This window comes from Nicotiana tabacum, chromosome 4, assembly GCF_000715075.1.
Source record: "Nicotiana tabacum cultivar K326 chromosome 4, ASM71507v2, whole genome shotgun sequence".
NCBI classification, from domain to species: Eukaryota; Viridiplantae; Streptophyta; class Magnoliopsida; order Solanales; family Solanaceae; genus Nicotiana; species Nicotiana tabacum.
Window position 1 is genome coordinate 95,936,686 of NC_134083.1, and position 12,514 is coordinate 95,949,199.

Below are 12,514 nucleotides of genomic sequence, written 5' to 3' on the forward strand. Positions count from 1 at the left end.
ATTTCGACCACACGTACAAGTCATAATACCTCAAGTGAAGCTACTCAAGGTCTCAAACCATTGAATGACGCGCTAGAGCTCAAAACGACCGATCGGGTCGTTACAATTATAGTATACTATTGTAGTATAACTGTATACTTATATAGTATACTTTGATACCGTATCGGCATATTATTGGGTAAATGTGTTTTTATTCAAGTTTGAGCTGAAATATTGTATATTATTACAATATAATCATTTTGTTAGCTCTTTTGTTTTTTAAATCTTATTTTATTTCGTTTTTTCTTTGTCATTATATTGTGTATCATATAATAAGTCCTATTAATAATAATTCTCAGAGTTAGTTAATTGTAGTATGTGGTCAGGGACGGATGCAGTCTCTCGGATACGAATATAATTCCTTTCAAGTAAAAGTTACCATATGACACCTCATTTCATAATTATAAAAATTACGGATCTCAGCCCACTTTCATAATTCCACGACACCTCGTGCCCATATTTCTGTCACAACCACACGGACAACTCAATAATAGCCTCCTTTATCATTCCGTCCAAACAATATCCCAACGCACATAACAATGAAATGCCACCCTTATACCTGCATACTATTAACAATGGAATGGCACCCTTATACGTCGTACAACAGTAACCCAATTCACAAAATAATTTACACAAAGGATTATCACAACAATACCACATAATCAACTCGTAATTACAAATTGCCCGTAGGCCACAACCTTTCCAAGAGTACAACGTAATCAATTAAATTTCATAGCAAATAGCCTCAAGGCTCACACTATGTGTATAAAACCTCATAAATAATAACCAGGATGGAAAAATAGCTCAGCACAGGACAACGCCTTCTTAAATCCAAATTTCAGATAAATATATAAATGCCTCTTTTTAAACTTATTTAATTAATTATTTGCAGATGAAAAATCCATAATGTAATTAATTCCAAGAAATAGCAAATTAACAAACCCACGAAATTTACATAAAAATTCAAGTGGTAATCACTCCAAATTATCATATAAAATACAAATTCGACAAACAAGGAATGAGGCATGACAAATCATGGATTTACTAATTTTCAATTTAATACATAAGCGTGTCTACAAATTTTAACCGGTATAAATTCCAAATATAAACCAAGTACGTACTCGCCACCTCGTGTACATGGTTTACAATCACACAATTTCCACATAAGACTCAATGCCTAAGGGAAAATTCCCCCAAACACGGTTAGGCAAGATACTTACCTTTTTGAAGTTAGGTCGATATTCCAAAATAGCCTTCTTGCAAGAATTGACCTCCGGACAGCTCAAATCTATCCACATTAATTGTATAACTTCATTAAAATTTATTAAAAATAATTTCGGATAATAAAATATCGACTTAAAAATTCACATTAAAAGGTCAACCAAAAGTCAACGCGTGGCCCGCCTCTCGGAACCCGACAGAAGTTTTACGAAATCCGAACACTCATTCTGATACGAGTTCAACCATACCAATTTTATCAAATTCCGATAACAACTCGACCTCCAAATCTTAAATTTTCATTCTTGAAGGGTTTTACAAATTTTTCCAATTTCTTCCATTTGATTCACTAATAATTGATGAAAATAACCATGGAATCATGAAGTATAATCACTTTTGGATATAGAACACTTACCCCAATCCATATGATGAAAATCACCTAAAAGATCGCTTCAATCCGCGCTCCACAGCTCCAAATATGTTAAAATAGACGAAACCCCCATTTTAAGAATTTGTCTAGGCAGGTCTCATTTGATATTTGAGACTTATAAATCGCATTTGACACATGCGATTTGCCACAGCCCCAGAAAAATAGCAGTCTTTCCCGATATGAAAATGGGCATAACTCTCCCATTCGATATCCGAATGATGAATGGTTTAACTTTCAGGAAACTAGACACCAAGGGCTACAACTTTCATCTTTGTCTCATCTTCAAATTTCTTATATATGGCGAGATATAAGCTCCCAAAGTCAGCTCTGTGCAGCAGAAATTTCTGCGATGCACACTGCCATGGAAAACAACTATAGTACCAGGCTTCAGTTAATCGATCATAACTTTCTGTACAAATATTTAAATGATGAATGGTTTACATTTCTGGAAACTAGACTCAAAGGTCTACAACTTTTATTTTTGGATCATCTCTAAATTCTTTTCAGATTACGAGATATAAGCTTCCAAAGTCAGCTTTGTGCAGCAGAAATTTCTGTGATGCACACTGCTATAGCCAAAAACCAGTAGTTAAAAATGGCCTAGAAAATGGTCTGAAACTCACCCGAGCCACTCGGGACCCTGTTCGAATATAACAACAAGTCACATAATATAATACGGACTTAGTCGAGGCCTCAAATCACATCAAACAACACCTAAACAACGAATCGCACCTCGAATCGAACTTATGAGTTTATGAAATTTTCCAAATTCTATATCTTGTGTGGAAAGGTATCAAATCAATCCGGAATGACTTCAAATTTTGCATGCAAATCATAAATGACATAATGGAGCTGTACCAATTTCCATAATAAAATTCTGACCCCGATATCAATAAAGTCAACTCCTGGTCAAACTTTCTAAAAATCTTTCATTTTCTAACTTTCGCCAAAATGCGTCGAATTGTTCTACGGACTTCCAAATTCAAATCCGGACATATGCCTAAGTCCAAAATCACCATACGAAGCTATTGACATCATCAAAATTCTATTCCTGAGTCATTTGCTCAAAGGTCAAACTCCGGTCAACTCTTTTCATTTAAGCTTTAAAAATAAGAATTGTTCTTTAAATTTAATTCCTAATCTTCCGAAAACCAAACTCGATCACACACGTGGGTCATAATACATATTATGAAGTTGCTTGGGACCTTAAGTCGCTGAATAGAACGTTAATTCTCAAAACGACAAGTCGGGTTGTTACATTCTCCCCCTCTTAAAACATACGTTCGTCCTCGAATATGCCAAGAATTATTCTGAGGACATTAAATTATTGAGTGTACTATTACACACCTACTCGCGGTAAGTCCATGTCACCTAAATTTTAACATGGCCCGACAACACCATCTCAGTTGCGATTATCTCTTTTATCAACATTTATAAACTTTAAAACCAATTTCTCACCGGCTGTAGCAACTCGTGCCTACGCACACATCATACGTATGCCCATAACCACATCTCTGGTCATAATAGTTGTTCATAATTAATTCCAGCATCGTCAATTAACCTCACATTATCCAAAACCTCATTTCAAATTTTCACTACACTAACAGCAACATGCGAGACATGAAGACCTCATAATCATTTACCCGGATTAACGAGTTACATTTAACGCCACTTGTGCACTCACCTCGTAGGCTAAAACTCAATAATTACAACATGAATATGGCACAGAAACACATAAAAGAATTATCAAATAAGTCTAATAGGCATGACTCTTTATTAGTACTATAGTATCAATTAAATTTCACAAAGGGAGAATTTAAAACACACGAATTTAACCACGAGGATCTCATCCTGATATAACTTCCACCGTGACACGTAGCCCGCGTTAAACATGTCAAATCACATTAAACTGCGAGGATCCTATCCTCAATTCTAAATCACAAGTACTTTGCATATTGTGCCAACTGAAATTTCCTATTTTTTTTCTTTCTTCTTTTTAATAAATTTCGTGAAATAATTTCACAACACATAATGAATTCTCATACCGGCACGACATTAAATTCACAATTTTTAACCATACTATCCCGAATTTATATCAAAACCTACTGTAGTGAGTAATAGAAAGTCACTTTTGGACTAATAGCCGTCAATAGTGTACAAAATAAAATGATAGACACGGGCTAACACCATTAAATCTCCCAACAAAGATAAACACAGGAGTGGAGTATAAATTTACAAACTCACCATATAAGGAGCATGAAAGGAGCTTTTACCTCGATAATCAGAATCGAATCAAAATAAGAATAGTGCTACTCTATTATAAATTAAATCATACCTGTAACGACACCATCTGGTGTAATGGTCTCAGCCAATTCATAACAAATTTATCAACGGGTCGGGCCTCCCCGTCTTGGGCGCCGCCCTCTACCCACCTGTAGAGTCTGGGGAACAAACTCTTTCAAAAATATTTTCGAAAATTAAGCTCTAGTTGGTGGTGTTGCATCGGCTGGTCTACCTTCTTCAAAAACTTGCCACCATTGATATGCTGCTCCTGACAGCTGAAATATAGTAAAGGCAACTTCGCTCACTTCCATAATACCCATGGTGCGGAGAATACGGTGACACTTTTCTAGAAATCACTGGGCATCCTCGGTAGTTGCGCCACTAAAGGTAGGTGGACTATACCTCTTAAATCTTTCAAGTCTTTTTTGTTCTTTTTCTGATGCCTCTAGCCTGACCTCAGGCTGAACCGGAATAACAGGCTGTACCGGTATTATACCCGGAGCCTGACTAATATGAACATGTTGCTCTGGAGTACGGGCAGTAGGAGTCTGAACTCTGACCCCAATTTGTGAAATATTTGGTAAAACGGAGATCAATCCCGCCTGAGTCAATGTACCAAACATGCTCAGGAACTGCGCTAAAGTCTCATGAAGTCCGGGGGTAACAACAGGTGTCTCTGGTGCTTGTCCCCCAACCGGAGCTACTAGCGGCTTCTTGATTGCTTCTTTGACAGGTGCTCTAGCTGCGGCACGTGCCCTTCCTCGACCTCTACCTCGGCCCCGGCCTCTTGCGGCCCTAGCAGAATGTGCAGCTGTCTACTCAGCTGACCCCATAACGCGTGTCCTCACTATCTGTGAGAGAATAGAGATATAAAGACTCAAACTCCAAAATCAACAAATTTCGCACGATAGGAATGAAATAAGTGAAAATTTCCTAACAGCTCTGTAACCTCTCGAATATAAGTACAGACGTCTCCGTATCGATCCGCAAGACTCTACTAAACTCGTTCGTGACTCGTAAAACCTATGAATCCAGAGCTCTCATACCAACTTGTCATGACCCAAAAATTCCACCTCAGGCGTCGTGATGGCACTTAATCTCTAAGACTAGGTAAGCCGATTATAATTATATTTGGAGCCATTTTTTAAACATATAATTTAATACAGGTGTCAAAACCAAAAACAGAGACAATTATAACAACCTTCCAAGATTGGTAATACTGAGTCACGAACTCTAACTCAATACATGCAATGATCTCAAGGATCGAATATACATTACTGTTCGAATAATAGTTGACAGTATAATAAATGTGCAGAAGAGTTGACAGTAATATACATTACTCCAAGGGATTGCGACGACCAAACAACTCTACCTTAAATCCTTGCGATCACACTCTAACCTCTATCCGAATCTAATATCTCCAATACCTGGCTCTGCACAAAAATGTGCAGAAGTGTAGTATGAGTACACCACAGTCGATAGCCAGTAAGTATCAAGACTAACCTCGGTGGAGTAGTGATGAGGTACAGTCAAGACACTCACTAGTCAAATAACCTGTGCAATATAACATACAAAAACAATAGAAATACAAATAGCAGTGATAGCAATAATAATCAACTAGTGATATAAATAACAAGGCAGCAAGAACACCATAAATATTGCTCAAACAAATAATAAACACAAGTACAACCAATTAATCAAGTCCTTCTAAATATACATCCTTTAACCATAAGTTTTTCAAATAAATTATTCTAGAATATAATCCTTTCAATTAAATATAACTCGAATATACTTCTTTCAAATAAATGTCTTACGAATATACAAAATCTTTCGAATATAATTCCTTTCAAGTAAAATCTTTCGAATATAATTCCTTTCAAGTAAAAGTCACCATATGACACCTCATTTCATAATTATAAATATTACGGGTCTCAGCCCACTTTCATAATTCCACGACACTTCGTGCCCATATTTCTGTCACAACCGCACAGACAACTCATGTGCCAATAATAAAATTATCATACTTTCCTCGGCACCTTATGCCCATATTTCTTTCATAACCGCACAGACAACTCACGCGCCAATAATAAAATCATCATATTTTTCCTAGCACCTCTTGCCCATATTTCTTTCATAACCGCACGGACAACTCATGTGCCAATAATATAAACCGCCTGACTATAGCTACAGGCTCACAATTTCAACATGAACCAGACTATTATCAAGTTTACCGAAACAACAAGACAAATTGCACAAGAGATAAAAATAAACACCGAAAATATCACAACATCATATAAAAACTCACCAACACAATAATTCCACATCATCACGTATCATTCCTAACAATAGCCACCCTTATCTCTCCTATAGCCACCCGTATCACTCCATAATAATAGCCACACTTATCCCTCCATCCTGAAAATATCAATAGCCACCCTTATCGCTCCTATAGCCACCCTTATCGCTCATATAATAGCCTCCCTTATCGTTCCGTTTAATAGCCTCCCTTATCATTCCGCCCAGAAAATATCCCTACACACATAACAATAATGAAATGTCACCCTTATACCTGCATAATATTAACAATGGAATGCCACCCCTATACGCCGTACAACAGTAACCCAAATCACATAACAATTTACACAAAATATTATCACAACAACACCATATAATTAACTCGTAATTACAAATTGCCCGTAGGCCACAACCTTTCCAAGAGTGCAACGTAATCAATTAAATTTCACAGAAAATATCCCTAAGGCTCACACAACGTATATAAAACCTCATAAACAATAACCAGAATGGAAAAATAGCTCAACACGGACAACGCCCTCTTAAATCCAAATTTCAGATAAATATACAAATGCCTCTTTTAAAACTTATTTAATTAATTATTTACAGATGAAAAATCCATAATGTAATTAATTCTAGAAATATCAAATCAACAACCCCACAGAATTCACATAAAAATCCAAGTGGCAATGCCCCCAAATTATCATATAAAATATAAACTCGACAAACAAGGAATGAGGCATGACAAATCACGGATTTACTAAGTTCCAATAATTTTTCAATTTAATACATAAGGGTGTCTACAAATTTTAACCGGTATAAATTGCACATATAAACCAAGTACGTACTCGTCACCTCGCGCACATGGTTTTCAATCACACAATTTCCACATAAGACTTCAATGCCTAAGGAAAAATTCCCCCATACAAGGTTAGGCAAGATACTTACCTTTTTGAAGTTAGGCCGATATTCCAAAATAGCCTTCTTGTTTGAATTGACCTTCGAATAGCTCAAATCTATCCAAATTAATTGTATGACTTTATTAAAATTCATCAGAAATAATTCCGGATAATAAAATGTCGACTTAAAAATTCCCATTAAAAAGTCAATACGGGGCCCGCCTCTCGGATCCCGACAAAATTTTTACGAAATCCGAATACTCATTCCGATATGAGTTCAATCGTACCAATTTTATCAAATTCCGATAAAAACTCGACCTCCAAATCTTAAATTTTCGTTCTTGAAGAGTTTTACAAATTTCTCCAATTTCTTCCATTTGATTCACAAATAATTGATGAAAATAACCATGGAATCATAAAGTATAATCACTTTTATATATAGAACACTTACCTCAATCCATATGGTAAAAATAGCCTCAAAATTCGCTTCAATCCGAGCTTCATAGCTCCAAATATGTTAAAATGAATGAAACCCCCGTTTTAAGAATCTGTCCAGGCAAGTCTCAATCGACATTTGAGAGTCATAAATCACATTTGACACCTGCGATTTGCCTCAGCCCTAAAAAAATAGAAGTCTTTTCCGATACGGAAATGGGTATAACTATCTCATACGATGTCCGAATGATGAATGTTTAACTTTCTGAAAACTAGATACCAAGGGCTACGACTTTCATCTTTTTCTCATCTTCAAATTCCTTATATATGGCGAGATATAAGCTCCCAAAGTCAGCTCTGTGCAGCAAAACTTTTTGCGATGCACACTGCTATGGAAAATAACTGTAGTACCAGGCTTCAGTTAATCGATCATAACTTTCTGTACAAATGTTTAAATGATGAATGGTTTATATTTCTGGAAACTAGACTCAAAGGTCTACAACTTTTATTTTTGGATGATCTCCAAATTCTTTTCAGATTACGAGATATAAGCTTTTAAAGTCAGCCCTATGCAGCAGAAATTTCTGCGATGCACACTGCTGTAGCCAAAAACCAGCAGTTAAAAATGGCCTAGAAATGGTCCGAAACCACTCCGAAACTCGCCCAAGCCACTCGAGAACCCGTCCGAATATACCAACAAGTCCCATAATATAATACAGACTTAGTCAATGCCTCAAATCATATCAAACAACACCAAAACAACGAATCGCACCTCGAATCGAACTTATAAGTTTATGAAATTTTTTAAATTTTGTATCTTGTGCGGAAAAGTATCAAATCAACCCGAAATGACTTCAAATGTTGGATGCAAGTCATAAATGACATAATAAAGCTGTTCCAATTTCCAGAATTAAATTCCGACCTCGATATCAATAAAGTCAACTCCAGGTCAAACTTTCTAAAAATCTTTCATTTTTCAACTTTTACCAAAATGCGTTGAATTGTCCTACGGACTTCCAAATACAAATACGGACATACGCCTAAGTCCGTAAGTCCGAAATCACTATACGAAACTATTGACATCATCAAAATTTTATTCCGAAGTCATTTGCACAAAAGTTAAACTCCGGTCAACTCTTTTCATTTAAGCTTCAAAAATAAGAATTGTTCTTTCAATTTAATTTCGAATCTTCCGAAAACCAAACCCGACCACACACGCGGGTCATAATACATATTACAAAATTGCTCGGGACCTTAAGTCGTTGAACGTAATGTTAATTCTCAAAACGATAAGTCGGGTCGTTACATAAAAGCTCTTGGGACAAATCAAGTTGCAAACCATACGAGGGACTAAAGTTTCAAACGAGTGTACATATGGCTTTACTTTAAATAAACATAACTCCCAGTCTATAAGGAGTTGTGTGATGTACCCCCTATTAAAGTAACGGTCTTTGTGTGTAATTTCTAACGATTCAAACCATTTATTATTTACATATCCCTATAAAGAGTTATGAATATTTTACTGAAGGGTGTCTAGAAGAAAAACTTGAATAACGCAGTACAACCTACGAAGACTGTTGTACAATTCGCTGAAACAACCTGGACTGTATACTTTGTTGCGCGACCATTAACTTAATTTTATAAAATTTTGAGTTATGGCTTGAGATAAATATAGAGATATACCGATTAAGGTGAGTTTCTAATGATATTTTGGTGCAATTACAACTCTTTAATACTAGCCCTAACACTAGAATTTTACTAGTGTTAGGGCTAGTAACATTTGGAAAAATCCTTATATTTTGGATTTTTTGGAAAATTCTTATATTTTCAAGAAACTCAAGAACTTCAATGAAAATTTTCAAGATTTGTCTTCAAGAGGAAATTTTACTGCTTAATTTTCCTATACTCTTTATAAATAAGTACACACAAAAAAAAAATTGGAGTAAGAATTATGATTTAATTGAGATATTAGATGAACCCTAGAAGTGAGTCTTGTGAATAAGATTGAATAGTTGGTAGGAAAGATGAATAGTGACGTGTGGATATAAATTGAGCTATGTAGTAATCTTAATAGTCTCAATGACGTATTGAACACCAAGGATTGAAAAGATTTAGTCAAACCGATAATTTGGATTGGGACTTTTTCGTATATATAGGAGATTTTAAATTTATTTACTCGATTTTATCAAAGTTTTTATATTACAGAAAGTAATTAAAGTTTTTTTATAAAATATATACAAATGCGGTCAAAATCTATAATTTATCTACAACTTAATACACATTTTTTGTACAGAATCCGGTCAAAAACTATAATTTACATACAATTTATATACAATTATGTAAGTTGTAGATATTTTGTATATTATTTCTACTCTCGACATACAAAATATAAACAATTTGTTTATGTCTTCATTTTCGAGTTTCAGTATGAAATTCCAACCAAGACCATCACGAATCTTCACCAAATTCTCTCAAAATTGAGATATAGACTCTAAATAATACTCTCAATCATTTGCAATAACACCCAATCTAAATAAATAATAATTATTTTTTTTAATGATTGTCAATGGAGTTTAAATTCAAATATTTATGCTTAGTTTAATCAATGCTTAAAAATCTTTATGCTTAGTTTAATCAATACATGTGGCACGCCCAATGCATATGCCAATGGTTTAATCTCTTCATTAATCAATATGATGCAAAACTTCAGACTATTTTTATCAATGAGAGAGTAATAAAGTTGTGCCAGTTATGTTCTTAGATTTTTTTAAAAACTAATTTTAGGATTTCCATATCTTCTCTTCATTCGTGACTTTTTAAGATCAGAACGTATTCTATATATTTTTAGTGATTGGTTACGTGGGGGTGGGGGGTTGGGATACGGTGTATTACTGAAAGACGTACAGTGGGTGTGGGTAGAAATCTGAAGGCTTAGGATGGGTTACCAATTAAAGCCCTATAATTGAGGAATATTAAATTTTTAATAAAATGTATATAATTGATAAATTGTATATCAACTTATAATTAAATTAAAACCTAAACAGTAAGGGTAAATAAGTTTTTAATTGTAAAAAAAACTTTTGGATTTAAACTGGCTTTGGGTCCAAGTATAAAGTATTTTAATAGTACAGATGACGTAATTGTGAATTGATGTTGATGAATACACATTATATTGTATAGCTAATTGCGTTTCGACGAATTGGAGCATACGTTGGATATGTTAAGAACGTTAAAACTTTGAAAGAAGAAAATTGGAGGCTAGGTAAATTTATTAGACTTACTCTTCTGGATGGATTTTCTCTAGAAGTAAGTTTCGAGTTAATACAACAACAACAACAACATACACATGAGATTATTTATAAATATGTCTCTGTACTTAGAAACAAGTGGGTATGAATATCACCATATGTTTTTAAGTTGTGTTGCATATATAGTGTCATGTGATTTTATAAAAAATATTATTTTTAAATATTTGTTGGCAAAATGATACTTAAGGCAAATGTTAAGTTTTATTGAAAGCTTATGTATTAAGAAAAGTATAAATGTTTGAGTACTATAAATGTATTTTCATGAAAAGTATGTCTTTTTGAAACTTAATAAATAAAAAAATACTCTTTAATTCTTTAAATAATTGGTGTTAAGTCGCTAAAGTTTTAATATGCAAGATGTATTCATTGATTCTTAATCAAAGGATTTGGATTGATTATAAATAACAAGGTTTTTTTAAAAAGGATAGATGCTTTGAGCCATAACGTTAAAATGACAAAGGGCATAATTGATATAATATTTGTCACTTTATATCAAATATTGATTGCATTATTTTTGTGAAGCCTTGTTTCAAGAACTTGAGTTAGAGAGTCTATGATACTTTTTAAGTACTGTGACGATGTACTCAGTCCTCGCCTCCAAGGTCATGCCTATTTTACATGTTTCAAGATGAGGTTTGGTACGTGATGTATGAACGGGATTAGGATGACTCTCTTCCCGAATTATATGGGCACTACTTCTATTATATGGTAGCTATCATGTTGTTCTTATTTTCTTTTAGTTGGGAATTATTCTAAGTGTTGATTTTATTCTTCGCTATAGAGGCTGAATATTTATGTTAGGTGGTAACAATGAAATTGTACATAACATGCATGAAAGATAATTACTTTATTTTATTCTATCATTTTTATAAAATGCTTCGAGTATCGTTTCAGATATAAAAAGTATTTCATGATTGTTTTTATTTTTTTTAGCAAATATACCATTGCTGCCTAGTAGCTAATATATATATATATATATATATATAAAATCCCAAAAATATGAGTCCAAGTCTTACAAGGTGCCCAAATAACTCTAAAACTTGTAAACTAACACTAGCTAGAATAGTAGGTAATAAAAGCAAAACTAACAAGCTAGTTATTACATAAAGGTAGGATATAAGCTTCCATAAGCTAGTAGTGCAAGTGAATCTAAAGGCTAAGGGCAATAATCACATAGTAGCACCTCCAAAGCTATCACGGGGCGCCAGGTTATGCATTCCAAAATACAAGACTCCCATGAACAAGGCAAATAAGGACTCCAAACAGTCATACCACTGCATAGTAGCTATCCAGAACTGCCAGAAGCAACTGTTGATACTGCTTGTAGTCTGCAATCTTGAACTCCATCTACGTGCACAACAGCCCACTCTATAGCCAGATATGTAGCTAATTGAACAATACCTAATACATGTACCTTCAATTGTATAAATTAACAACTGCCTGCTTAAAACATGTGAGCTATATGATGCCTTTTCATCTCCAAAATAAGCATGAAACTACACTAATACCGCTGGATAATGATATAGCACTATACAACTAATTATATTTTCAACAATCTCAGGCAATAGTTGCACTTGTGTCTCAGCTAAGTCAATAGTACTCTCTAGTCT